Here is a 16,438-nt window from a genome sequence, read left to right on the forward strand (position 1 = left end):
GTAGCAAATGCCTTTAAATTATAGCTGACTTTTCTGTATTTTAATCTAACAGTTGCTGTTCAGATTAAATTCAGTGTATTAGAGTTGAATATGAAAACACCAAAAACTGTCTATACATGTTAACTTAAAAATTGAACTGTACATGTGAGACTGTTATTTTACTCTTTACCATCTTTACAAAATCACACAGTGCAAAGTTAATTTAAGAGTTAGTGTTTAGTAGGAACTCCTCCCTTATAAATCAGCCAGATATTATTATGGCACTCACACAAAGGCACTGTGTCCTGAATGGTGAATGGGCATGACATCAGCATATGCCTCTTCCAGGGAGAGCAGGACATTGCTGGTCCTCTGACCCCCATGGGCCAGTGCAAGGAGTCGGAGAAGATCTCTGTAGGCATCTGGCCCTGCTACAACATCCACCACCCTCTCCTTCTCCAGCAACTCAGTCTTCAGTCTCTCTGCCAAGCAACCTACAAGAGAGCAAGCACACATATGCGTATACGGGCACGTGAACCCACACACAAACATACATGCGCACATACGAACATTTCAGACTGAGAGATACATTTGAACGTGAATGAAGAACTATGGTGAAGTGAGAAGTTACCCAGGACTCCTATCTTTAATGGAGTGCTGCTCTTTAGACACTTCTTTTTCAGAACTGCTGGATGTTTGAGTCTGTTCCAGATGGTCTGCTCTGCCTTTTCCCTGTCACAATGATTTTTATTTTTTCCAACAGAAAATAGCATTACATCCAAGCAAAAAATGTCACTGAAGTCAAGGACTGCTGTCAAGTTGCACAAGATTGGCAACGTATAGATTCACTGTGTAAAATACAAACAGAAATAGGCTTTTCCTACCTTATGGAGCATGTGACAAGAAGCACCACATCTGCCTGTATAAAAAAAAAAAAAATTAGGAAAGATGAGAATGAAAGCTTTCAAATAAAGGAAGCGCTGTGTTTATCAAGGGTCAAAGGTCAAGGCATTGACACTTACCTCTGATAGTTCGTGGGTCCGAACATATCCACCCTTCTGAAGAATGGACCACGCAATTTCAGTGTCGTTGACGTTCATCTGACAGCCGTATGTTTCGAAATACACTGCAAGATGTAAACACCAAAATAAAATTGGCAACGACTACCGGCATACTGACACATGGGAATTAAAATCCTAAAGCCTCAACTATCATGGCAACAAATGCAGTTACATACCTTTCCGTAGCTGCGCCAGACCACTTTCTTCAGGAAGATACGATTCCTCATGTTCCTGTTGCGTCTCAGTTGAACTTTTGCCTGAAGAACTCTTAATGACGACAGCTTGGTCTTAAATGTGCTCACTCTCGTCTCATCAGTCTCATTAGTAGGAGTGCTAGATAGAGACACTGAGCAATAACCTCTGCATTTGTCGGCGAGTCGAGATAAACACTTTTGAACAGAAAACACTAGAAGTCTAAGCCTGCGGGCAGACATCATGTCTAAACGGGAGATTCGGCTACAAAGCCATGAACAAGACAAGAAACTCAATTTAACTTTAAAAGTAACGTTAGCTAAGGCTAAGTGCTAACTTAGCAATGGTGCTGTGGTTTGCGCAGAACAATTTTATATACAAAAGTATATTATCAGCGAGCTAACAAATCTGTACAAGCAGCCAATAAATATAAAAATATCTGTAGCTTAGTTAGGTAACCTAATAATTCAGCTGTAACATACACTCACGTATGACCCCACACGGTTAACATTGACATGCAGTTTTGTAATTTTCAAAATAACGGTTTCATTAAAACGTAACAGTGATACTCGTGTTTCAGTTCTAAGACAAGTAAACGGTGTAACTTGGGAGGGAGATCAATCGCAAAAATATCGATTTACGTTTTTTAATTCATATTTTTGTAATTAATATTTTTTAATTAATATTTTTTTAATTAATAGTTTTGTGAAATCTTATATTTAACATAAACGGCTACTTTTATTTTGCAAGTGTTTACTTGTTAGTCATAAGTAGTGTTTTGTGAGATGATTGTTCGTTTTCACACATGGCTCTCTGTCCCTCACCTACTCTGATCTAATGACGAATGCGTAATTTATTTTATAAGTGGACTTCACACTTCGTTCTGTTACCTAAGGGTCAATACAACATACTCGTTTAAATGTGCTGATACAAAGATTGTGAAACAATTAATGTTTTTAATTAACTGATTAAAGTTTTACTCTGAATGAACACATTTTACGAATATATAGGAATGTTAACCTTATTACATTGTCTTTGATGAGGAAATGGGTATTTTGGATGTTTTAACCTTTTAAACATGTTTTAACCTTTTAAACTTTTAAATATTACCGTAAGGTTGTAAATACGTTCATTAATATTTTAGGTATTTTGATTATTCATTTTGCAATTTTGATTAAAAATAAATAAATAAATAAAATTAAAAATCAAGTTATTTAAACATGTCCAAGAATTGCTGTCCACTCTCTCATCTTTGGATAACCATCTTGGTAAAAATGCGACCTTTGACATCAGTGACCTCACAACTTTAAAAAAGGTCTATCTTCATTCGCCTAAAGGCATAAACTGCATGCTCCTATAGTATGTCAGTTCATTTGAATTTCTCACTTTGTCCCCATACTCAGATGAGTTAAAGCTAAAAATGTCCACCCCATTGTGATGAAATATTGAGTTAATAAACATTATTTTAGAATATCAAAATATATGTTTGAAATGCTAACTTTAGCTAAAATTGTCCACCTGCTGACATGACAGTTGCACAATACAGTGAACATATACTTGCATATACCTTCTTTGCTGTTTTCTTGTTGTTTTGTTTTAAGTAATATTTCCTAATAACTATTAAACTATTGATGTTCAGCTACGACAGGAGCTGAAGTAGCAAAGAGGAAAAGGTCCAGGTGAGATGCAGACCCTTGGAGGAAAGAGACAATTACCTGTGAAATTAGAGAGAGAGAAAGCGCTGTAGAAAAGGTGAGGAGATTTTAACAAAAAAGGGAATTCATGACTGAAAAAGAAAGGTATGCCAAAAAAAAACCCCAAAACAAAACAGTCGAGAAAGGAATAGTTGCCATGACAACTAAACATTCTTGAAGAGCTATAAACTGTGTTATCAAGGTGTATTTTAAATGTTCATAACTTTGCTTTTAATGGCTTTAAACGTTATATATAGCTTAGAAGTATGTAGAGGTTGGAGGAATATGTGTGGCTATATTTGGGCTATTTCTTCTGTTTGGGTATGAGTGGTTTGTAGCATTTAGCCTTGGACATTGAGAGTGCTGAAAAGTCTAAATGTGTCTGTGAAAGCTTTAGAAGTATAAAGTGATTGATTTTTAAATTAGTAATGAAAATGCTGAGGTAATAAAATGATATTGTAAGCAGAAAAGTATGGATGGTCCCGAATAAACTGGTTTCATGCAGGAAAGACCAGTGTAGGCTTCAGCATAAATCTTCAGGAGGCCTCTTTGAAAAAGCCTCTAGGGGATTCCGTTGAAGGGAGAGCCTTGGTTCAAGGATGGGACATCCCGGCCAAGCACTGGAAGAAACAATATGGAGATCACCAAAAGAAACAATATGGGCATCCGGTGATATAGAATAGGATCGTCTTTTAAAAAAATAGAAGTAGTTCAGGTTGAACATAATAGTACCAAGAACTTGTTGGTGTAACTATTAAATATCAATTAGCATATATTGAATAATGTATGGTTTGAACATAATAGTGGAAACCTGGACAAGTATTATGAAAAAATAAAAATGGTTATGCAAGTGTCCTTGAAGCGTTTGGTTACTATCTGATGGATTAAAATAGGTTTGTTGGTAGCAAAGACATCACTAAAGTGTACAGAGCAAAGGTACTCCAGGACCAGGATGGGTAAGTAGCAGCTTGATCAATGGACTCTTCTGTGAGACGTAACAGGGCGTCGGTCTTAAATGTAATGTTAGATCAAGTGAAAAACTTTAGTGGATTGAAATACAGATAAATAAATCCAACAAAAGTGCACCTGCATCATTGGTAAAAAGTTGTTCTGCTAGTTCTCTGATTTTGTTCCAGTAATCTAATGTTTCCTGTGGACTAGGTGGTTCAAGATTATATTGGTGTTTGCTTTATTTCTGTGATCTTTTTAACCATAGTCTGCTTGTTTATACTGTCTACCAAATATTGAGTAGTGAAACACTGACACAATCCCTTTTGGCGTCAGACATTTGTAATAATTTCAATAATCTACACTTGTAAATCAAGAGGGCAGCACCATTTTAAAGTCTAGTTTCCTTTCTCTGTATCACTTTCTGGAATTTTTCCGTCTGTGTTTTTATTAAAGTTAAAAATGGAAAGGGTATTAAAACTCCCTTTCACTGACATCTCTTCCACTGAACTTGTAGAGAAAGTGATGATATGAAGATGATTATGTTTATCGCTTTCACTCAGAGATCATTGTCTGAGGGTCATGTTGTACAGTTCACGATGCCCCGGGTTGCAATCAGGAGGTTTGACAGTGATGTGCCACAGTTGTCTGTGGTGTTCTATATGATCATCACAGAACATCACACATAACTGGTCAAATTGTATCTCGAGTAGTATATTTGTGTATTATACTATATATTAGCAGCATATCTTTATGATGCAATTAAAAACATTCCCCATCCCCCTGAATACCAATCATATTACATATCTGGGTACTAAATTCTCTTCCCAGTTGTCTGTTATTCAAAATAAATAGTCATCCAATTATTAAAACAATAAGCGACAAACTTCATTGATGGACAAATTTGCCCCTTATGCTCTTCGGACAAACTGCAATAATTAAAATGAGAATATTACCTAAACGAAATTGTTTGTTTTCAATTATTCCAGTGCCACCAACCTGTCTAAAATCTTTGGACAACATCATAACTTGATTCTACTGGAAAAATAAATCACATAGAATCAAACTCACAACATTACAGAACTGTAGTTGATTATTGCAAATCAACTACAATATGGAATAAAATGGATAAAACCTAGTATATCAGACAGAATATGGATAGACATAGAGCAAACATTATGCAAAGATCTAAAAGTCAGACTTACCATTTATCAGTCAAATCAATTAAAGAACATTCATGATCAACAATTTGTGGGTGGCCATGATACTAACAGCTTGGTGGAAATTCCACAAGATATCAAACTCCACACTAACATAAACATAACACTGCTTTCATGTCACTTCCACAAGTAGCCCAAACATAAGATATAGAAAGCAGGTAAGAGCAACTATCAGTTCAGAGACATTAAACTCACGTGCATCCATATCAGTATTATAAACATTCCTAATACAAAAAAACTATCACATAAGATATACAAAATAATAATGAAATCAAATCGCATAATTACTCTCCAATCGAGACAATGGGAGGAAGATTTATTACTAACCCCCGACGCCACAGTCTGGATTAAAATGTATAATAATAATTACCACATGACAGCAACACTAACCTACAATGCATTCAGTACAAAATAATACATAGATTACATTATACTACACATTGGATGTTTAAAATTGGTTTCACAAGCTCAGCAATCTGTACATACTTTACTCCAAACACAGCTGACGATTACATTCACATCGTGTGGCAGAGCACACCTATCAAGTAATTTTGGAAATAGGTCATCACACACATGTCCCATGATTTAAATAACCCTATCCATCCAACACCATCTTTATGTCTCCTAGGAGACATGTCATCAACCAATGTGTCAATAGAAAAAAAACAGGATAATATATATATATAACATTATTAATTACAAATACAAACATACTCATGAATTGGAAAACAAAAAATAATATTAGTGTCACCGAATGGAAAAATCTATTGATAGACTACATATCAATGGAAAAAAAATCTCAGAATGAATCAATAAGAACCAATAACCTAGACTGGACTCCTTTGATAAAAAGTTTACAGAGCTAATCCATAAATGATAAATATCCCAATCTAGTACGTGTACATATACAGTGCACTCGCACATAGCCTCTCTCTCTCTCTCACACACACACACACAGGCAGACGCACACAAGCAGTCACACACGAACACACACACACACACACACACACACACACACACACACACACACACACACACACATTCCCGTAATGGTGCAGGTGGCTAATACTTAAAATACTCTATCTGCATTTCCCGTTTGTCTGTTTCGTCTCTGTTCGTCTTATTTTTCCTCTCTCCCCTATTCCCGTTTCCCCCACGTTATTTATGTCTGTTCATACGTTTTATACACCCGATATAGTTGGACACAGTGAGAAGTTAGAAATAAATAATGAATAAATAATAAAGTTCTAAAGGTCCTCCGATGGGCGGAAATCAATTGATATATTTATTTCTCCAGATTTCTAACTCGGAGAGAAAAAGACGTCCTTTTACAAATCGCACCTCGTTGTGGAACTCTACTAAGGTTTACAATCCAGGCGATGATTTTTAACCTCAAAGAACATAGGCCTGCTCCAAGGCAAACTGATTTCATCCCATTAATTAACTTTAATGCGATGTTTTTTGCCGAGCATTAGGCTAAAGAAAATGAATGTTGCTGCGTTTATCAAACTAAAAGTATTTATTCTGAGCCATGCGGTAAATGATTCAGTGTGAGCAGCATATGGACGATTTTTGGAAAATGCTGTGACTAGGTAATATTTTGAAATATAAGGCGTTGTTAAAGCCTCTCATTCACGCTATTAACGTTATAAGTTAAAATAATTGAATAATTCATAAATAAATAAATAGCGTTTGTATAATATTTAAAAATAAACATTTACGTAAAAGCACTCTTACGTAACAACCAAGTTGTCATGTATTTGAATCTAAAGCTAAAGTGTTGCTTTGATCGCTTTGGTCGGTCGACACTTGCCTGGCTCTGTTGAATTGCTGTTTCAAACTGTTTTATAATTCGTGCAGTTAGATCATTTGGTTAAATCATTTACGATTTTATTTTATTCATTTACTACTTTCGACTACGATTTCCAGAAAGGTTGACCGACGATCCTCACGAAAATGAATCCAAGTACTCCAAGTTCGCCGATGACTTCGTTGTACGTGGGTGACCTCCATCCAGACGTTACCGAGGCCATGCTATACGAGAAATTCAGTCCTGCTGGCGCAATAGTCTCCGTACGGATTTGCAGGGACGCGATGACGCTCCGCTCACTTGGATACGCATACGTGAACTTTCAGCAGCAGGCAGATGCTGAGCGTGCTTTGGACACTATGAACTTTAACATCATCAAAGGCAGACCTGTGCGAATTATGTGGTCCCAGAGAGACCCCTCTCTGAGGAAGAGTGGAGTTGGCAACATCTTCATCAAGAACCTTGACAAGTCTATTGACAGCGAAGCTCTTTACGACACATTCTCTGCCTTTGGGAACATCCTTTCCAGCAAGGTGGTGTGTGACGAGAATGGCTCTAAGGGCTACGGCTTTGTGCACTTTGAGACCCGTGAGGCTGCGGAGAGAGCAATTGAGAGACTTAATGGCATGTTGCTCAATGACCGCAAAGTGTTCATTGGCCACTTCAAGTCTCGCAAGGAGCGAGAGGCTGAGATGGGGGCCAGGGCCAAAAAGTTCACCAATGTGTACGTCAAGAACTTTGGAGAGGACATGGACGACGACAAGCTGAAGGAGATCTTCAGCAAGTTTGGCCAAACGCTGAGCACTCGCGTCATGACCGACGAGAGCGGCAAGTCCAAGGGCTTTGGCTTTGTGAACTTCGAGAGGCACGAGGATGCCCAGAGGGCTGTGGATGAGATAAATGGGAAGGAGCTGAATGGGAAGAAGGTGTATGTGGGTTATGCCCAGAAGAAAGGCGAGAGGCAGACAGGGCTGAAACGAAAGTTTGAGCAGATGAAGCAGGACGGTATGACTCGCTACCAGGGAGACAACCTGTACGTCAAGAACCTAGACGACGGTCTGGACGACGCGCGTCTACGTAAGGAGTTCTCTCCGTTCGGGACCATCACAAGTGCCAAGGTGATGATGGAGGGCGGCCGCTCCAAAGGGTTCGGCTTCGTGTGTTTCTCCTCGCCGGAGGAGGCCGCCACGGCCATGACGGAGATGAATGGGCGCGTTGTAGGCACCAAGCCGCTGTACGTGGCTCTGGCGCAGCGCAAGGAGGAGCGGCAGGCCCACCTCTCCAACAAGTACATGAAGCGCACGGCCAGCGTGAGTGCCTTGCCCAACCTCGTGCTCAACCCCTACCAGCCTGCCCCGCCCTCCGGCTACAACATGGAAGCCATTCCACAAGCTCAGAACTGGCCTGCCTACTGCGCAAGCAGCCAGCTGGCACAACTCCTCCCCAGCCCTTGCTGGGCCATGCAGTGCGTCCACCCACAGCAAGTCCAGGATATGCCGAGTGCCATCGGTCCAGCCGCATCCTGCCCGCAGGCCTTCAGCGCCATCCGACCAACCACCGCCTGCCAGGTCCCACGCACGATGGCCTATCAGACCATGGCATCTGAGGCTCCGGGGACAGGGATGGCCAGCGCGGAAGCTGCCAACAAGGCGTCGCTGGTGAGAGCAGTACCACAGTACAAAACCACCTCAGGCGTTCACAGCCCACAGCAACACCTGGGCACACAGCCCTTAGATATAAATGTCGAACTTACCATTTATCAGTCAAATCAATTATAAAACATTTATGTTTCTCAACCCACAGCAGCACCTGGGGGCAGAGCTCCAGGTGCCCGTGCAGCTGGCTGCGGTCCATGTGCAGGGTCAGGAACCTCTCAGTGCCTCCATGCTGGCTGCTGCACCTCCACAGGAGCAGAAGCAGATACTGGGTGAGCGTCTGTTTCCCCTGATCCAGAACATGCAGCCCACCCTTGCAGGGAAGATCACGGGTCTGTTCCTGGAACTGGACAACTCGGAGCTACTGCATATGCTGGAGTCTCCTGAGTCTCTGCACCCTAAGGTGGATGAGGCAGTCGCTGTGCTCCAGGACCAGTGCGCGCAGGAAGCCGCTCAAAAACTTTAACCAGTGCTGCGCTTCTGGCTGTCTAATGGAAGAATAAGCAGTAAAAAAAATTAACATTTTAACTGAAAAAAATAAACATTGAAACTGAAATGCATTGAACATTGAAATATTTTTGCCATGTCTGTAGACATCAAGCCTGTAAGGGTTGGCACCAGGCCGAGGCCCCCTCGACCAGAGGGAGGCGTCGAGTCAACCACGCCACTGATCAGGATCAACACCCAACAGCTGGGCTAGACCTTATATAAGCCCAGTGACCCAATCATTCAGTGCTGGGTTTTTGATAAAGTTTTGAGCCAAGCTCCTAGCCGGTAACTCTGGGTATTGAGGTCTGTGAGCCCTTGTGCTATGCCTCTTTTCTGTTCTGCGAGGGTGTCAGTGTTTTTACACGTCCCCTCCCTTCTCCAGTTTTCCCCTCTCGAGTCTGTCTCTCTCCTGAGGCTTCCCTTAGCCATTCAAGTTTCTCCCCGTTTTCTGGTTTTGTTTGGGAGCTTTTAGTTCGAGTTTTCCCCAGTGCATCGGGGTTGCCATTTCTTTCCGTGGCGTTCTTTGTTCTCCCCTTTTCCACGCTCACCAAGGTGTTTCGTTTTTTCCTCTTGTTTTGCTTGATCCAAGCTCTAACTGTTCTGCACACGAGCCCACCATTGTTAGAGTGTGGCTGCTTACCCAGTAAGCTATTGGTGTCCTCACCTAGCTGACCTGGATTCAAAACCACCTTACAAAGTCCAGGCCTTGGTTATTCTAAGCTTAAAATGAAAACGACAGAAAAAGGTAAAATCATTTCAAGTTTGGTTTATTTGTCGCATACATAGTCATACACAGTATAACTCACAGTGAAATGGTTGAGTGCTCTGTCCAATCTGAGGAAGAAGAAAAACAGGGGTGCATAGAGAAATATATTCTATATATATAAAAAAATATATTAATAGTGCATGTACAATATATATATATATATATATATATATATATATATATATATATATATATATATATATATATATATATATATATATATAATGTTTATATGTACAATGTATATATGGATATTTATATATGTATGTACAGAATGTACAGTCCCATCTTGCAATTGACATATTTACAGTTATATGTTACATATTACAGTTATATTGAACATATTACAGTTATTTCTATTACATATTACAGATTTTGACATGAACAGCTGATCATTTTTTTGTTTTTATTCCTCTTAAAGTTTGAATGTTCAGATTGTCAGTTCTTACAGGTCATAGCTGATCATTAGATAAGTGTATTGGGTTGCATTAATATAAATGTAAAGATCAAAAAAACAAAACCCCACAGTGTAGCTTAAAATAGAGAATAATTCTGTAATATTCCTTTATGTACAACACAATTTCAAATGACCTTATTAACAAACCAGTAAAGACAGGACGAGAAGCAAAGGTCACTTACACGTATTAAATCTTGAAGCAAACAAACTGCAGCTGCAAGTGCCACACTGCCATCCAGTTCCACTCTCTGGTCTGGCGACGGTCATATTACAGGAGCAACGAGAGGCTGCCAACAGTTTCTTTTAGCTTGTCTACTGAGACGGTGAAACTGGCCAACCAGGTGAAAAGCATTGTGAAGGAGAAACGACTTCGACTGCCGACGTGGGAAAGTAGCAGTCAGAGCAGGTCTATTGGAGCAGTGCGATGGACTCTGCCCAACAATGGGCTGCAAGCCCACATCTCTGCACATAGCAACAGTATGTGGTTCCTAGGTGCCCAGTCGGCTAGTTTTAAAGTTCAATTCAAATATTAAATAAAAATGCAGACTTCAGAATTGGTTAAATAGCATAACTGTGCACGTACTTTATTGTAGGTTAACATTAACACGCATTATTTAGGCACCCTCTGGAGAATGTCTAAAAATCAGAGAACCCACATTTTCATACATTTTTCAGTAGTGGTTATGTATTCACCCCACATTCCTTTACATATTTGCGTTTGTCTTCACGTCCATTGCATCCAAACCATACATTTGTCAATATATGCAAAGTAATATAAAACACCCACACCAGTTGGAACCTGTTAACACCACATTCCAAGAGATTTCTCTTGACCTTATCCTAAAGAGATGGTCCTGAGCCTGATGGAAATAATATCTCATACTTGGGAGGACATGGACGACAACAAGCTAAATGAGATCTTCAGCAAGTTCGGCCCAACGCTGAGCCGTCGCGTCATGACAGACGAGAGCGGCAAGTCCAAGGGCTTTGGCTTTGTGAGCTTCGAGAGGCACGAGGATGCCAAAAGGGCTGTGGATGAGATGAACGGGAAGAAGTTGAATGGGAAGCAGCTGTATGTGGCTCGTGCCCAGAAGAAAGGCGAGAGGCAGACAGAGCTCAAACGCAAGTTTGAGCAGATGAAGCAGGACGGCACGACTCGCTACCAGGGAGTGAACCTGTACGTTAAAAACCTAGACGACAGTCTGGACGACGAGCGTCTGCGTAAAGAGTTCTCTCTATTCGGGACAATCACGAGTGCCAAGGTGATGACGGAGGGCGGCCGCTCCAAAGGGTTCGGCTTTGTGTGTTTCTCCTCGCCGGAGGAGGCCACCGAGGCAATGAAGGAGATGAACGGGTGCATCGTAGGCACCAAGCCGCTGTACGTGGCCCTGGCGCAGCGCAAGGAGGAGCGGCAGGCCCACCTCACCCACCAGTACATGCAGCGCATGGCCAGCGTGAGTGCCGTGCGCAACCCAGTGCTCAACCCCTACCAGCCCGCCCCGCCCTCCGGCTACTTCATGATGGCCATTCCACAGGCTCAGAACTGGGCTACCTGCTACCCGAGCAGGCAACTGGCACAGCTCCACCCCAGCACCCGCTGGGCTACGCACAGCATTCAGCCACAGCATTTCCAATACATGCCGAGTACCATCAGGCCCGCTGCAGACCAATCTCTGGGCCAGGAACCTCTCACTGCCTCCGTGCTGGATCTGGAACCTCCGCAGGAGCAGAAGCAGATGTTGGGTGATCGATGGTCTGTTTCCCGTGATCCAGAACATGCACCCCAACCTTGCAGGGACGGGTTTGCTCCTGGAGATCGACAACTTGGAGCTTCCGCTTATGCTGGCTGAAAAAATAAAAACGCATTAAATATTGAAATATTTTTGCCTGGTCCATAGACTCCAGTTTCAGGCCTTGATTACAGTAAACTAAAACAACATGTAAAAAGGCTAAATGATTGACACGTGTACAGTCGGTGACTCCTTTCTTTTTGTTCCTCTTACTGTTCGAATGCTCAGAATGTCAGTTTTTGCAGTTGACAGCTGAGCATTAGGCATGTGTATTGGATTGTATTAATAATACAATTGAGGATTCATTGCTGTTCAGGGACCCAGCAGTGGTAACTTGGCAGTGGTAGGGCTTGAACTAGCAACATTCTGATTACTAGTCAAGTAACCTCTGAATAGTATTATTATGATTAATATTATTAATATATCTTACACTGAGGTCTGCTGAAGCTTACCCAGGATCCTTTGCAGCAGCCTGCCATATGCACAAATCATTACGAAAGGACACAGAATCTCTAAACTCCCTTGTTTTATGTTATTAGTTTGTCTAATTCAATGTTAAAGCACTTTCCCCTGTAAACACTCTTTTTATGACCTCATTTCACCGTTTCATGACTTTATGCCACGAACCAACCAACTATTCTTTTATACAACTCTTTTCAAACACTTCAACCATTGTGGGTAATTACACTATTATACACCTGTAATTCTTGTTATGCTATTTATTTTATTGGTACTGTCGATACATCGATGTTAGGAGAAATACCTCATGAATACTTTAAATGAATCCTTAAAATGACACCTATTCCATTTACTAATGCTAAGCTTGCTACAGTCTGAACTTCTAGCAAGTCAAGAGAAGTCTCATGCAGTTTCTGTATTTTCTATAATTGCATAATATATGGATGGTTTTAAACTCAATAACATACGCACTTGCAAAATATGTGAATATAAAGGAACAAAAATAAATTAACATAACCACATACCTAAACATCATCTGGTACCATCACCCCATCACCCCTCAATGCAGTATGAGGATGGTCAGATTGTTGTATTTACTAATAGTTACCACTAGTATTAAAATAACAGTAAGCCCAAACTGTTCGACTATGTCCTCTTAAACAAACCTGTGATTTTTTAAATATTTGGACCACATCCTCCTGCAGAATAAAACAATCAGGAAATACAGTTGAGTTGGCCCATACCGCCCTCACATCAGTGTGATTTCCATCAATGACGTGTTATGGCTCTGGGTAAGGAACAATGTTATATTGTTCAATAAACTTTTCACAGGATGCATATTTTTCATTGTTTTAGCAAAGTTTTCGCTACCTCTATACAGCAAACACCAGAATCGACAAGGTTTACATTAATTATAGTCAGTAGAATTAAAGGGAAGAGGCCATATAAAAGGCTGGGATCTACGTTTAGCAGACTCGGCACTGTGTTACTAGATATTGCCCACATTCCAGTAATTTTATTAAGTCCTCTTTAAACAGAAAATAAAGATGCAGAATTAATTGAAGAGAGTAGTAGGTCCATTATTTATTTTGAGCTCAGCGTTACATACAAACGAGGCATAGTCCAGAATATGTCTAATAATCACACAAGGAACACACATTTTTATCCAGTTTTCACAACTGATTATGTGATTGCCACACCTTCTCTACATACTGGTGTTTGAAATCTCAACCACTGTGTTCAACCATACATTATTCAATATATGCAAATTGAGATCTATCATTGTACAAATTGAAGCTTGACCCCAGTATATCCTATTGGAAGATTTTCCTGGGTTTTTTTTTTTTGTTGTTGTTGTTTTTGTTTTTAACAAAGATAATCTCAACTCATACCATCAAACACCTGCAAGATGATGTTGCAGGTCAGTATCACCCTGCTCTTATGGTAAGATAATGAACCTTGCTTAGCCACAGAACTCTCGAAGAGGCTTTCACGTCTTTTAAAAGCCGGGATCTTTACCAATACTTAGGAAGCTATTTCTCACGGGAACAGTCCAGAGTCATCTGCCGTAGACTTCCACAGAGGCCTTGAAACCACCTGCATCAGAGCCTCTGCTCTGCACTTACAGACCCACAAAGGCCTTAAGATACCCCAGAAACATTATTCCTCTTTATGCTTTCAAACACAGTCTTGCACCACTCTGCACCTGTTGCAGAGAGCTTCAAAGCCTATTATAATTAGATCACAGATCGCCTCATGAAAATACCTTTACCCCAAAACATTTTATTACCTCAGGTGGAACAGTGTGTATAGGCCTAGACCTCTTTAGATGTAACTTAGAACCGCCGGTGACCGCTGTATGCGTTTCTTTGGTTGTACAAGCTCCACTGAAGGACTCCATGAATAGTTGATGATGGAAGAGGGGTATATCAGATTCACCCCTTCTGCCTCCATGTGACAAATTAACACACTGCATAAACTTTTAGAAATAAATCAGTCTTTTAACAAATGGTAAACATTCTCTAGAAAAGATTATCTTGTAACAATTCATTGAGTATATGAACTGTTTTTGTGTCCTTATATCTATAAATGAAAAGTAATAAAACATTATAGATGATAAATAAATTACATAAAATGTATAAAAGTTCACAAATAAGAAAGTACCTGAGTCTGCACTTTTCTCCACAGATTCAAGAAACTCGTGAAAGTTGGAAGCTATAGAAACACATAGTACAGAATTATAGACTGACTGAGGTGTGAGCAGAAAGATCGCCATGATGTCCTTATATCTAAAGCACTCAAAGCATTGATGCTATGTAAATAAACTGTGATCCGATTGGTTCAATCTAAGTAAATAGATTCACCTACTTTGAAGTTAAAGTTTTTCTCAAAAGGTTAGAACTGGTTGACTATACTTTGCCGTGTTCTGTAATAGAAAATGTAAACATTTATATCTAAAATATTGCACGACAGAAATCAATTCAAGACTAACCTCTAATGACCGCTAGATGGGGGAAGATATCAAGTAATAAATGAGTCCAGATCCTCCTGCCCGACAATACGGTGAGACTCTGTTTTTACGTGTGATGGAAAATGATACGAAACTATGTATTATGTGATTCATATAAAATCACACTGATCCTTTTGTTCTTAAATTAATAATGCCGTTTGCACATTTATATCCGCCTGTTGCTGATTAAGTTGAACATGTATCAGGAACTGTTAACATCAAGGTCAACTTGACACACAACCCACACTGTTTGGAGTCAGTTTGGGTTGGTTTGTGGAAAAAACCAAGCTGAGTGCTGATTGGCTTATAGCCACAGCAACAAAGGAAAGAAGAGCTGCTTAAGAAAAGATGATTGGTTAAAGACAGCACAGGAGTAGTATAACTAGCCACGGTTTTGTATACTAGGGGCTCCCTACCTGAGGAGAGCCAAACATTTATTTTATTCTTTTTCTTATTAAATTACTCTCTTAATCACGTCTGACTTGCTGTTTGTTCAAAATTCCACAACATATGTCATTACTACGCCGCACAAAAAAGACCGCCATATTTGTACTTCCACAATGTGAAAAGGCGTCATTTTCTATGCAAACGAATGAATAAACACCATGCCATGCCTTGCTGTATCCCCTCTTTGCACCGCTGGACAGACACACTCATGACACTGTACTCATCAAAAGCAGCACCAGAGACGCACTGAGTCATATCCCGCTACACACCTCTCAGGCCAGCTTGTTTGCACGTTTTGTCATAAAACTTAAAATGTCATTTGTTGCCATTATATATAAAATTACCTATTTAAAAAAACAAATAAATCAAAAAGTACTTGTGACTAGAGAAACACGTGGCTAATCACCTACAAGAAATAATGTCAGTGATGTTTGGGGCAGGTGTTTCAAACGTGCCCAGACTCTTGAGAAGCACCTAAACGCACACACAAGGGTGTCCGCTTCCCATAGTGCTGCAAATACTGCAGGAAGGGCTTTGGTGAAACAGGCCACATGGAGGAGCAGAAGACAATCCACACAACTGAAGAAGCCCGTAGCTGCCCAGTATGTCAGAATCCACATGGGAGAAGAACCCTGTAGCTGCCCAGTATGTCAGAAGCAAATTGTGCAGGTGGGTAATGAACCATATTTGTACCCATTCGTATGTTGGGAGCAAATCAGTTGAAGACTTGAACAGTATGTTAACAATCAGTTAAAATTACTGTTGATGACAAGAAAACAATGGCTAATATGTTCCTTCACAGCTATGTCATTGGTTGATCTATTTTTGTCAGATTTAGTGCTTGTTTGGGCAAGTGTGTTAAAGTCTTCCTTTGTTTTTGGTTTTGTTCCTTTTCATATAGTTGTTTATTCCTTTTTGTCTAGTGATGTCCATTATCCATTTAAAATCTGTCAAATTAAACA

The sequence above is a fragment of the Electrophorus electricus genome, unplaced genomic scaffold, assembly GCF_041902795.1.
Source record: "Electrophorus electricus isolate QZ-2024a unplaced genomic scaffold, ASM4190279v1 Scaffold31, whole genome shotgun sequence".
NCBI lineage: Eukaryota > Metazoa > Chordata > Actinopteri > Gymnotiformes > Gymnotidae > Electrophorus > Electrophorus electricus.